The following is a 15,429-nucleotide window of genomic DNA, read 5'->3' on the forward strand; positions in this document are numbered from 1 at the left end:
TATATATATATATACATATATATATATATATATATATGTAGTGGTCAGGTGTTTTCTCAACGTGACTGTGAGTGTGATAAGGCAACACATTTGATTTAGAATTATAATTCATCCGACGAGCTTCTGCACAGTTTCGGTCTATCTATTTTCAATAACAAGATTTGATTTGAACTGTGACAACGATTTGAATCACTTGCTGTAGATGCCATGCAGTTAGATCGAGCCCGACATCCTGTGATTGCGACTAAAATTTCTCAACAATTAGGCCATGTTTTTACAAATATATACAAACGTACACACATGTGCGCGCGCACACATACACACACACACACACACAAATACAGACACACAGATAGATAGATAGATAGATAGATAGATAGATAGATAGATAGATAGATAGATAGATAGATAGATAGGTAGACAGACAGATAGACAGATAGACAGACAGTTAGATAGATATAAATATATATGTACATATATACATGCACACACAAACACATACATATACGTGTATGTGTGCATATATGCATACATACTCATATATATGATTAATCGGTGACCAAAATATTCAATTTTTTTTCTCCGTGTTTTTCTCCTTGTTTTCTCCGTGTTTTTCTCCTTGTTTTCTCCGTGTTTTTCTCCTTGTTTTCTCCGTATTCTTTCTGTTGAAGAGCGTAGCTCGAAACGTTAAAGACTTTCTGTATTCCCGAGCGTTAAACTAATACATCCTTTTGTTGTCTACACCACCTGTTCTTGTCTGTTGTTTTTTTTTTCGTAAATTCTCCCATATATATATATATATACACACACACACACAAACATATACTTTTATATATATATATATATATATACATACACCCAGAACCACGCTAACAGCGTTTGAATGAAAATAGCCCATCTAGACATTTTCTTTTTTTCTTTTTCAGAAAATAAACCCTTTTGATTCATATTAAGCATACATTAAGCATATATTTACCAGAAAACCATAATAATATTTTAACATTTATTGACATAATGAATTATGTAGCCACATGAGCGCCAAGGAGGAAAGGAACCGATTGTGGGACCTCCAAGATTATGACAGCTAGTGATTTAAGCTAGTTACGTGGGAAACCGGGACAACATTTTCACGGCCTCTGGACTTCTTCCTCATTTACTGAAAACCACCAAAAACAGCATCCTCGAGACCATGGCTTCCGTGCGAGAACCTCTAAAACTCTTTCCTTCAATGGGCCCAAAATTACATGACGTTAGACATGAGTTGTGTTCTGTTCACTGATGAAACCAGGGTCACCCCTTGACGAACTTGACACTTGGGCAAATAGTTGGGTCAATTTCGGAGATGAGCGTCACTAACGTTTACGACGTCAACAACAGGGTGGAGGAGTTATGTGGTGGGCTGGTATCATTGGGGACAGACTTGTTAGTCCAGTAAGTGTCCCTGAAGAGGTTAAATTGACCGCAGCCGCCTACTGCAATCTCCTGAAGGAAGTCTTGGATCTCTGGCTAGATGACATACCGCTGTCACTTCTAAGGAATCTCGAATTCATGCATGACAACGATCCCCCCCACTCTGCTAGGCGCACCCAAATATTCATTGGGGTCTTACGGCATAAAAGGTGAAAGTTTGACGGTGTGGCCGCTAGCATCTCTGAATCTAAACCCTATCGAAAATCTTTGATCCATCATTGAACAAGATGTTTATGCTGATGGACGCCAATTTACGTCGAAAGATGTCTTATGGGCGACCATCGAAGCTGCAGCAGAGGCAGCCAACCAGCTACTATTAAGAAATTGACAGATCCCATGAATAATTGGCTTTTTGAAGTAATCCTTCGAAATGGCGCTCATGTGGCTAAATAATTCATTAGGTCAATAAATATTATAATATTATTATGGTTTTCTATCTTTAATGTATGCTTAATATATATCATTAACCTTCATTTTCTGAAGAAAAAAAAGGCTACATGGGCTATTCTCTTTCGAAAGCTATTAGCTATTCGAAGAATCTGGAAAAAAAAAGAGAAAGGACGTTACACAGAATAAGGAAAATATAACAATGGTGCTGCCATGGTGTACAAACCATTTCTAAGCTATTAAAGTGGTTGTGGGTGTATATGTACGTTCATATGTACATACATATATAGATATACATGCATGTATACATGCATACATACATACATACATACATACATACATGTGTACATACGTACGTACGTACACACATACATACATACATGTATGCATGCATACATACACATATGCATACATACCTACATACATGCATGCATGCATACATACATACATACATACATACATACATACATACATACATACTGGGAGGGAATTGCATTTACAGATCAAATCTGACTGCAAATGCGATTTTTTTTATGTGCGATGCATATGTTTATTTGACGCGAATAATGTTTTTCTTTCTCCTTTTCATTTGATGGTTAAAAGAATATGTTGTAAAGAGATAAACATAAAACAAAATCGTCCGCCTTGTTGCAGCCATGCTACTTCCATGAAAGGTCCGTGTATTTGTTTCTAATACCAGAATATAGCTGAACATTGATAAGAAAGGATTCCTTTCTGGCGAAGATCATGTTTCTTAGAGGAAAAAAAGGGGTAAATTATCAAAGTTAATGCTAAATATAAATGGGAAACGTCAACAATATAATGGATGGGAGTAATGGCAAAGAACTACGAAATACAAGTAGTAAAATGAGAAATGTGAACTCGCATATAAGTAAGATGGATCAAATTCTTAAGACAGCAAATTTTATTGAGTTTGTAAGTATGATGTTTTTATATAAATTAGTTGCGCAGTGTTTTATAGTAATTTTTAACTATTTCATTTAACAATTGTATATAATATAAATGTACATGCATTTTATATCTTTTGCGATTGAAATTTGACGCAGGCCAGAAATAAGTTACTTAATGGAAATGTATGAAATAGAAGCACATCTCAGTTTTCCCTAATGGAAAATACGTAAAAATCTGTGTGAACATGCAATTGGGGCTGTTATATTGAAAAGTTGAATAACAGATGTATATATGTTTTCCTTTTTATATTCTTGCATTCTTCCAAGCATTTCTCAGCCATTTTAAATAACACAAAGTCAGATAAGAAGTAACTTATTTCTTTAAGGGTGTGTGGATCATAACGAAAATAGAGATACGATTGCATTAAAATACTGGACTTGCATTTTTAGTGTTTTCAAACGAGTAAACATCCTTCAATACATTTATGCCTTCTCGTGAATTTCAGGTAATCAGTCATACGGGTATGTTGTCATATATCATCTATAAGAGAATGAAGAGACATACATGATTGAACCTTCTCATCTGCGATTTTCCAATTTATGGTCTTAGGTACTAGCTAACGTTTATCACGCTAATAATAATTATTTTCAAAAATTCAGCTAAAAATTCCTTTCAAATAAATTTATAAATAATCATCTTCATAAATCAAATACTTTAAAGGAAAAAGAGTGTTTGACTCTTAAAGTTAAGGATGCAATAGTCAAGCCTACATTTAAGATAATCGCTTATCCCAACAAATAAATATATTCAATTATATGCAATTATATAATTGGCTATTATAAGCAATAATTCTAAAACAGAAAATAGCACCTATGTTTTATAGCCAGGTGAATGGAATCAATTTGGAATTAAGAATCCTAATCAAAAATATTAGATAACAGCTGCAGTGACTTTGAACTCAGGAAGTGTTGAAAGAAAACTCATTAATTCCAATATAGATGCTTTCAATAACAACTACCTAACTATGAATATCGATTTATAAATGTACTAATGATTGTTTGATAAGTTAACTTTATAAAATTCTTATTATTGTTCATCTTGTTTTTATTATTTATAATTACTGAGGAGAAACAAATTTTTGAAGTTTTTCTCATAGACGGAATTGTTGATTAATTTGGAAAACATTTCATATAGGCCCAGGCATAAAATCAATGCTTTTAAACAATCCTTTATCACTATTTTCCTCCATGCTTGCAAACTATTGAACGCAGGATGCCCAACTCAAAAAAAGTATTATAAAGATGGATGTATTTTCACTGACTTTAAATGTAAAATTTTATCAACGATATTTAGCAGCACAAAAGACACACGCTAAAAATAAAGAGCACAATGCGAAGAATTTCAACGACACATTTGGCAGCCATTTTCGCACGTTTGTCATTCAATTTGATAATCGGGTCGCCATGAAGTTAGACATTCAATTTCGTTTTTCGATAATTCAATTTCGCACTTCGGCCAAAGAATTTAGCATTTACATCATTCAAATTCAAATGCCCGTCAAGAACATTCAAATTAATAGGAATGCGAGGAAGCGTCTTTTCGAGCATTCAAATTCGCACATGAGTTCGGAATAAGTTTATTCAGTTTAGCATTAATTTTACATGTATGTTTTTACTCACATTCTAAAAAGTGAATGTTAAAAAGGACAAATTTAAATGACATGTTTTGTGATACAAATTTTATTATGTTGCTAGAGCTACAAGGAAGAAAAAAATTACGTGATTCTTCTGTCCACGAAAGTATTTTTCATTGCAACATTCGTAACCGGCGGGTATCAATTGCATTTTATATCCCCTTCTCGTACACTAATTTGCAATCATGGAGCCACGTGTGAGGTACATGCGTATATTGGACGAGGATACGGCAAGGCTGGTTGAGATGCAATAAATGCCCCAAGAACTCTGGAAAAGCGTTAAGAGTACGCGCATTAGTTCATAGAAGAGGGAGTCATCAGTCATTACGTATTCATTGATGAATGTGGGTATAACATTTGGACTAGGTGGTCTATTGAACAAGCCTCTCGAGGCTTCCTGTCCGCAGAGTTGTCAACCGTCAGCGTGGGAAAAACTGCAATGTCACTTTTGCGGTGTCGAGAGAAATCGGCCTGGTTCACCACACCATTGCGAACGAAACCGTTACACGAAACTCTTTCGAGGAGTACTTGGTGGAAACAGTTCGAGCATGTGCCGACATGTTCCCAACAGATGAATCTGTCTACTTGATCTACGACAATGCGCGGTCACACGTTCGTGCCGAGCTCCCAGCTGACGCTAACCCACGGGTCAGTCTGAAACTCTTGCCTCCCTACACGCTGTTTCTCAATTCTACAGAAATAGCGCATTCTGCATTTAAGGTGTCTGTCATGCGGGACCTCGCTCGAGCTGAGCTGCAGCAAAGGGTTGCAGCAAAAGGCAGCTGGAGAAGAAGCCGGCATGACCATGGAAGAATAGCGAGCACATGACATACAACATGTGTCTAGGCGTAACATCGACGCCATCAATCCAGAAAATTGTGTTCGTTGTGATAGACACACCCAGACCTACCTCCCGCGATGCTTCGACTGCCATTAAATAGAAGGCTAAACCCACTCAAGCGAATTCTCCTTATCAAGAATGTAAATCAATAATTATCTTAGGGTACATAGCACCCTTTCCCCGATGAAAGAAAAGATGCAAAATCAAAGAAGTATATATTTTTCCCAACAAAACATTATGCAAAGAAAAAACATATATCACAACATAATATATTCAAAATCAAAGAAAATGCGCATTTGTTGTTATTGTGGGTTTCTTTAAAAAGATTGAAAAGGCTGGAATACGATTTCATGAAGTCTTTAACAATAAATATATGTACCTTTCCAAAAATAAAAGAATACATAAAAAAAACATGGGTGCGACAGACTGTCTGAAGCATAAACAATGGATGAAAACATTTGATTATGATAACAATGATCATGGGATAAAATCAAAACAGCTATCGTGCTAATTTGATTGCTCGAAGTGTTAAATAGATTGCTCCGAAACAAATTTGAATGCTCAAGAAGACGCTTCCTCACATTTCGATTAATTTGAATGCTCTCGACGGGCCTTTTAATTTGAATGATGTAAATGCTAAATTTTTTGACCGAAGTGCGAAATTGAATGAGCGAAAAACGAAATTGAATGTCTAACTTCATGGCGCCAATTTTTTTCGCTACTTTGATTGACCCGATTATCAAATTGAATGACAATCGTAGGAAAATGACAGCAAAAACCAATATTATTATATGTTTGGCTTTTGCTTTGTATTTGTACAAGTTGACTACAAGTCTCACCCAGAGACCTCAACAGACAACATATTAGAAGTGCAAGTGGGTGTTATGACTAGGGTGCCATATATATGGTTTTGCACAAAGTATTGTTCCACAGAATGTCTGTCAAAACGTAAGTTTGTTTTAAAAGTAATTTGATTATAAGATGAAAGCCTGATATCAAGATGACAGTAAAAGGTGTTTGTTGTTATGTACATTTAAAAGTATTTTGACACTGTTTACAGATTGAAATATTTGGGGGATTACACAGACAATATTTTACGTAGGATACGTTTCAATGTGCACTTTTTTAAAATCTTTCCATTTTTGGATTTCCTAGTATCTGATCTAGGTAGCAATCAGCCCCTTTGGTTATCATTCCTGGGGCACCTATGACAAGAATTGTTTTTGTCTTGAGGTTCTACACTTTGTCAATTTCTATTTCGAGATCTTTATACTTGCTAAGTTTTTGGTAGGTCTTGACAGATACATTTATGTCAATTGGGACAGACATATCAAAGAGGAGATATGTTTTTTGTCTGAAGTCCTTCAATGTAGTGTCTGGCCTATTTCCATCTATCTTTCTGTCAGCTTGAACAGTGAAGTTCCAATTATTGTTTTTGTTCTTCTTCTTCTTCTTCTTCTTCTTCTTCTTCTTCTTCTTCTTCTTCTTCTTATTATTATTATTATTATTATTATTATTATTATTATTATTATTATTATTATTATTAGCACAGTAGTGGATGGCAAAGTTAGAAATGCGAAACTTGTTATCAAATAATACAATAAAGGTAACAGTCAAGCTGATGTTAACATATTTAATGCAGCGAGCATTAAGAATTATGTAGACCAAAAGAAAAATTATATCAGTCATTAATATTACTTGCTTTTTCGACAAGAACGGGAGACAACTATTGGGATATTATGTTGCTATTACTCTGACTTCATTATTAAAGCACAACCTTCAGCATACTTGACAAAGTTATCATATAAAGACACTAATTTAATGTACAGAAATATACATTAGTTGGCGTAGAAAACAGAATTAACCAGTTTTATCTTTTTTTTTTTTATTAATATCTGTAGTAAATATGTTACCACTCATCTATTGGTTTTATGTAAATGGCATCTCTGAATTATTCTTTCAAAAGAATGGTGAGATGGTGAGCAATACAGCAGATATGGTGTGAATTACCGTCTATCTAATTAACTATTCAACATGTGTTACTGGCCTTCGTTATACATACCAGATATTTCGAAAATATACGTGAACATCTGAAGAAGCTATTAATCTCAAGAAATTTGCTTTCAGTGTTTTTGTTTTTTAGATCAGTTTCAACATTATTTATTAATTTATAAAATTAAGATGTTTTATCATAGCGTTTCTGCTTACACGATGATATAATATTTTAATTAATTACACGTTTTTAGATGCGTTTTATATATACATACATATATATGTATGTATATATATATATATATATATATATATATATATATATATATTAACCGAATGGGTCATTAATGAAGGAGAAATGCGCATAGATTTCGTGGTGCTGCTGACTATCAAATTCAAATAATAGGGTGAAATATGTGTCTGATATTCTATTTGTTTGTAGAAAGTACAGGAGAAATCGAGCTCTAAAATACTTTAAATCAGATATTCAGTACCTTGTGTAAGAGAAATGAAACGCAGTGAATGTAATAGAGGAACGTTAGAGTTGCATTTATTGGCTGGACATAAGATGATAGGAGCGATCCGTAAGCAATTCACTGAAACGAGAGTTTGTATCGATAAAAATGAAAAATGGAGAAGTTTCTGTGTAACATTGGATAAATCAATATAACTTATCTAGAAGTAAATACTAACGGTGAATTCTCCAGCAACTATGAACTGCATATATCCGAGAGAAACAGAAACCTAGTTCATTACTAAGAGAATGTCTTGCGCTATTTGTTTTGGCTCATTACCTTCTGAGTTCATATCCGATTGATATTTAAAATTGGAAACAAGCAAACTCCCAATGCTTAAAAAATCAGAAGCAATCAAAAGCTGAAAAGATTAGAAATGTTATATTAATTTTTGAACCGAAGGAGATCCTCCATAGATTTTAAGCATGTCATTTCCACCGAGAGATCAGAGTGCTGTGCTAAATATTTAAAGTCTTAATTTATTTCATAATTCGAAGAAGTATAACCATCGCAGCTAGGTTATATAATTGATGATTTATCTTATGTAACTATTTAGCATATGACGTTATAATAGTTTCATTCAGCATGGCTTATATATATATAACATAACCAATTTGATAGCTCGAAATAAAAGTAGTAACCAAGCCAAATAAGTCATCTAAATGCAATGAAATTAAATATACAACTATTTGAAATTATTAAATTGCAAGTTCCTAACAAAGGCACTTGTCATGGAACCAAAGCGTCATTATAAGAGGATATCTAGAAAAATAAAACACATCAAATATGAGAAAGACGCATTCAGGAGCAGACATACTCAATACACACGATCCATCAAATTCCGAAGTATATTAATTTCTACCTGACAATCTCAGTATAACTGACACCTGAATGAGAAAGCGTTCATCAATGCTGGAATTGCTTTATCAGAATACTTAGAATACTTCAAAAAGTTCCGGGAAAATTGGCCCAGTCCATAGAAAACTCAATAGCACTGCCTGGAAAAGACATTTAATGATGTTTCATATTATAGTCATTCTTTGAGCACCGTAGCCCATTCGAGTTAAGAGTTATTGTTTGCAGCGATATATCCGGGTGTAGCTGGTTTATCTGGAATTTGTTGCAGATATATGTCCAAGAACCGCTTAAATGTTGAGATCTGTTTCTCCTTTTAAGTGTCCCGGCATCATTTTAAAGAGAGAAGTGCCAGTTGAGGTGAAATACTTTTGTCTTAGTGTTGTGATATGATGCGAGTATAATTTTTGTAGAGAACGGTTGACAGGAGAATCAAAGTTTGGATTGATTATTGAGGTTGATGCTAACATAATTTGGGCAATGCTATTGGAATATTTTCCACAACTTACAAATGATATAGCGCTGGCGGCGGTATTGAAGAAAGTAGATCTGATTGAGAATTGGTGAATCATTTCAAGTAAGTGGACCAAAAATAGATATCTAATCTGTCTAACGCATCTTTTTTTATATACTGAACAATGTTAAACCAAGTAGTGCAGACACAAATATAAATAACTTCAAATAACAAAAAAATTATGGGCTACAAGCAGTTCTTGTATTTTCTTTAGCAATGACAGGAATCCCATTAGCAACAACTACAACATGGATACTCAGCAAACTGTATATTGACTTACCTACTTTTCGAAACAATAGGATAAAATTCTGTCTGAGGATTAGCTATCAGGAATAGAATCTAAAGGAGAAAGTTTTTGCTTTGCTGTTATACACTACAAACCAATAACGAATGGGTAAAATCCCAGGACAATTGTAAATTAGAATCTGTAACAGATGCCTTAACAATCACGATGGTAACAGCGATGAAGTAAAGCCTCAGGTTTACTCACACACACACACACACACACACACACACACACACACATATATATATATATATATGTATGTATGCATGCATGCATGCATGCATGCATGTATGTATGTGTATATATTTATGTACGTACGTATGTATGTATGTATGTATGTATACAGGAATATGTGACTGTGCGTGTGAGTCTGAGTGTGTGTGTGTGTGTGTGTGTGTGTGTGTGTGTTTGCGTGTGTGTGTGCATGTGTGTGTGTATGCGTGTATACTATTTGTTTGTTGGTCGGATCAGCAAAAAATTACTCAGTCCAGAAAAATAAATATCATATGATATACATGTACATTATATGCATTACATATATGTGCATGTGTGTGTGTGTGTGTGTGTGTGTATGTATTTGCATGTATGTATATATGTAATGTATGCGTGTAGCTATATGCTGTACGTATATATTCATGAATATATATATACATACTCATATATCACACACACACATATACGTACACACACCCACAAACCTATATATATATATTGCATTATTAGTGGTAATTGGTAGTTTTTGAGTTTTAGCATCAATACTGTGGAGTTAATCTAGTGCCTAATGGAATAACCCAAATGTTGGCATGAATACAGATACAGCAAACACAGACAGGCCTTGTTTCATTGCAGGCAGAGGAGTCATATTTTTATCTTTTGATCGTTACTGTATAAGATATTTTCGCCCACTTTTAAATACCTGTAGCACCCCCGTGCCTTATGTCATTGAAGTGCCCTAATCATTGATAGTGAACTTGCAACTGGTTTCTTTGTCATTGCTTATACTTAGGCAAGTACATTTATACATTTATGCTGGTCAGACTCCTCCCTGTAGAAGCTCTTCTTCATATCATTCTTGTCTGGACATATAACATGAAGAAGTTAATTATTAGGCCTGTCTTTTCTGTGAACCAACTACATACCCTTCAGGTTTCCGTATAAAAAGTTAACGTCTTCATTGTAAGTATAAATAACACCACAGATAAGCTTCTTGAAATATACTTTGTTAATTAAAATTTTATCATATCAGAGGTAATGTTATCATCATTTGTATTTAGGTGCAGGAGTGGCTGTGTGGTAAGTAGCTTGCCTACCATACACATGGTTCTGGGTTCAGTCCCACTGCGTGGCACCTTGGGCAAGTGTCTTCTACTATAGCCTCGGGCCGACCAAAGCCTTGTGAGTGGATTTGGTAGACGGAAACTGAAAGATGCCCGTCGTATATATGTATATGTGTATATATATATATATATATATATATATATATATATATATATGCGTGTGTGTTTGTGTGTCTGTGTTTGTCGCTTGATAACCGATGCTGGTGTGTTTACGTCCCCGTAACTTGGCGGTTCAGCAAAAGAGACCGATAGAATAAGTACTAGGCTTACAAAGAATAAGTCCTGGGGTCGATTTGCTCGACTAAAGGCAGTGCTCCAGCATGGCCGCAGTCGAATGACTGAAACAAGTAAAAGGGTAACTTCGATTTGGTGAACCAGGTTGAAGTGAAGCTGTCTAGAACTTTGATTACACTCTCAGAAAATTTAGTAAGTCAAAGGAAATCCAGCAGGCGTTCGGCCGTAGTGATCTTGTTACTAACCGAATGGACGAACAGGAACAGGTTCAGATAGGTTGTATACGTTTTATGCATAAGATTTTGACTGGCAATTCGCCCGTCGTTCTCATAATGCGAGTATTTTTGTTTTTTGTTATCTTTGCTATCTTTGATATCAGAGTTGTTTCAAGGCCGGACAGATTAGTAAATTTATACCTCCTCTGTGAGCCAGCAAATATCACGAGTAAACGGTAAATATTGTACCAGTAACTAACATTTAAATCTTTCCCTAGTACTTCCCTCTCTTGAAATTTTTCCTTCACGATTTCAATAATATCATAGGGATACTGTGGTAATTGCTTTTCACCATATGCAAGAACAATCCTGTTTTTCAGGTTTTCATTGCTATCATGCTTCTTGGTTAAACTTCTCACAACAGATTTAGTTTTGCCTATAATTTCTAGATAAAAAACTCTTAGTTTTATTCATTGTCGCTCTCACTTTTGTGTCGGCACTTGATTGGTATTTCGACAGAGATTCTTTCGGTTTACTCTCTTTCCATGTCAGAGTTTCTCACTGAAACGGCTGTCTGATGCTGATCCCTCTGTACTCAAGGGCTTTCTTGTTACTGTCTCCATAGGTTCGAACCGTTATATTCTTCAATATTTGTGAAAAGTAGTGTTATTTATTTGTTTGCATTTGATAGATATAGCCGGATTCCTCATTGCCTTCTTTAGATCAACGATCTCTGTTTACGTATCCAAATCCATTTTTTCTTTTGTATTCATACACGTTTTGTATACATCATTATATGTGTATGTATTTATGCTCATATGCAAGCACCTACACACGCACACAACTCACACATACAGCATTCAATTATATTAATAACAACCCTGAAATTTAAAGTACGCCTTAGGCACATAGCAAATTTATCTTAATATTCAGGGTAAAGGAATTTTAAAGGGCTTTCTTCCTATTAATTTTATTAATAAATAGAGTGGAAAGAATAAGGGCGTGAAACGATTTTGTATACTCATACAGTTTTATCCCTTTATCCATGGGTGTATCCAAAAATAGCATCACGTGTGCTCGTGCTGCATAAATGTTTGAGGAGACACTTCCGAAAATGAGAGTATGATTATATATAAATATACATACATGTGTGTGTGTGTGTGTGTGTGTGTGTGTGTGTGTGTGTGTGTGTGTGTGTGTGTGTGTGTGTGTGTGTGTGTGTGTGTGCATGTATGCATGTATGTATGTATATATTATGTATGTATGTATGTATATATGTATGTATATATGTATGTATGTATGTATGTATATATTTTACTTTTTCCAATCATTAGACTGCACCCATACTAGGCACCACTTTGAAGCATTTTCAGTTCAATGAATCAACCCCAGGACTTATTTTTTAAAGCCTGATACTTATTCTATTGGTCTCTTTTGCCAAACCACTAAGTTATGGGGATGTAAACACACCAACACTGGTTGTCAAGCAGTAGTGGCAGACAAACACACACACAAATAAATATATATATATACATCTGTATACAATGGTCTTCTAGTTTCTATCTTCCAAATCCACTCACAAGGCTTTGGTCATCCTGAGACTAAAGTATCATGCAGTGGGACTGAACCCAGAACCATGTGGTAAGGAAGCAAACTTCTTACCACACAGCCACACCTATGCTTTTCTCATTACTTTTCTTTCTTTCTTTTCACCCTTTTTATATATATATATATATATATATATATATAAATTATCCAATTATTTGTTGCTGTTGTTTTCAATGAGGTAATTGTTGCTTTGCATTGCCAGTTGTTGACGGTAATATTGTTATTCTCGTCGTTGCTGTTGCTGCTGTTGTTGTTGCCCTCAAATGACTATTGTAAACCCTTGAAGAACAGTATCTGATTCATGCAAATCTGCAGAGACTGCAATTACCATCTAACACCCATTGTTATTGTCTCTTCTCCACCACCACAGGGTCTTTTTTCCTGACTGTGCTTAGTAGTTTTAAAATTAGAAAATTAGAGTTAGTTCACACAATCCACCCCTTTCTTTAGATTTGGAGATCTAATCACAGTGGCTCTGCCTGCTTAGATGGCTGTGGAAACTAGCAAGCTGTAAGTTTTACATTAGAGTGACTTTTTCCCTGGTGATTTACCTTACAGAGCTGGAGATCTCCAACTATCCTGGAGTTGTCAAAACATGTCAAAGAAGGCACCAGACCATCTGAGACTCCACTCATTGATATGCTGTCCAGATGACTTCTCTAGTTTTTTTATTTTCCAAAGGCACTCACAAGGCAGTGAGAATCTGTGTTTGGAGTTTCTTCCATAAGATGCTAATAAAGCCCATTACTGAGACCTTGACAAGTGCTACTAATCTGGATCAGAGTAGACCTCAAATCAAACGTGGCTCAGAGATGGTTCCACATTCCTCAAAACCCTGCAACTCCCAAACCAGAGCTCCACTACTGGATGCAGTTTCAAGTCATTCACAGGACAAACATGTACAATATGTGGATGACAAATGGATTTGAATGCATCGAGTAGACATGTAGCGTATGTGTAGGCACATGGCTTAGGGTTTTGGACTCATGAGCATAAGATTGTGGTTTTAGTTCCTGGACTGGGCAATACTTCATTTCTCATTGCTCCAGTCCACTCAGCTGGAAAAAGTGTAATCCTGCGACTGACCAGTGCCCTGTCCAGTTGAGGAATATATACATCATGAAACTGAGAAACTGGCCTTATGAGTCTGTATGACTTGAGAAGGTAACTTTACCTTCTTTTTTACACATGGATGTCAAATGGGTATGTAGGGTAAGTGGATGACAAATGGACCTGAATGTGTGAAGGACATGTGGATGTCAAATGGACATGCAGAAGCATGGATGTCAAATGGACATGCAGAAACATGAATGTCAAATGGACATGCAGAAACATGAATGTCAAATGGACATGTAATGTATATGGAAGTCAAGTTGACATATAGAAATAGTGTATGCGGATGTCAAGTTGACATGCGAATGTCAAATGGAAATGTGTATGTCAAGTGGGTAAGTAGGGCATATTAATGTCAAGTAGATATGTAGAGAATCAAGCAGAGAGGTGGAGGGAGTGAATGGATATCAAGTCAGTAGTTGGGAATAGATATCAAACAGACAGATGGGACAGCAACAAATAGATAACCAAAAAAGACAGGCAAGAGGAGTGAAAAAGATATCAAACTGATATATGGGAGGCAAACAAATAGACATCAGTTAGACAGATGGGAGGGGCATATAGATATCAAACTGACAGGTGGGAGGGGAACAAATAGATATCAAGCAGATATGTGGGAGGAGCAAACAGATACTATGTGAACATATGAAAGTGAGGGTGACACCGCCTTGAAGAGTTTGGTTGAACGAATCAACCTCTGAACTTATTTTCAAGTCTGCTACGCATTCTATCGGTCACTTTTGCTGAACTGCTAAAGTATGGGGATATAAACAAACCAACACCAGTTGGCAAGTGCTGGTGAGGAAAAAACCCTAATACAAAGACATGCACCCACACAAACATACACACACACATACACTGTCTCTCTCTCTCTCTCTCTCTCACACACACACACACACACACACATACACACACACACACTTATAAGTACACAGGTACAGGTATGGCTGTGTGGTAAGAAGCTTGCTTCCCAACCACATGGTTCTGGGTTCTGTCCCATTGCATGGCACCTTGGGCAAGTGTCTTCTACTATAGCCTCAGGCTGACCAAAATCTTGTGAGTGGATTTGGTAGACAGAAACTGAAAGAAGCCCATTGTATCAATGTGTGTGTGTGTGTGTACCTTTGTGCCTGTTTTTGTCCCACTCCACCACTTGACAACTGGTGTTGGTGTGTTTACAACCCTGTAACTTAGCAGTTCAACAAAAGACACCAATAGAATAAGTGCTAAACTTTAGAAAAAAGTCTTAGGGTCAATCTGTGCAGTGCTCCAGCATGGTCACAGTCAAATGACTGAAAAAAATAAATGAAAAAGATATATACTCACACACACACATACATGTGTGTGTGTATATTCAAAGGGCTTCACACAGTTTCTTATTTCTTTATTGCCCACAAGGGGCTAAACATAGAGGGGACAAACAAGGACAGACAAAGGGATTAAGTTGATTACATTGA

This window comes from Octopus bimaculoides, chromosome 18, assembly GCF_001194135.2.
Source record: "Octopus bimaculoides isolate UCB-OBI-ISO-001 chromosome 18, ASM119413v2, whole genome shotgun sequence".
NCBI classification, from domain to species: domain Eukaryota; kingdom Metazoa; phylum Mollusca; class Cephalopoda; order Octopoda; family Octopodidae; genus Octopus; species Octopus bimaculoides.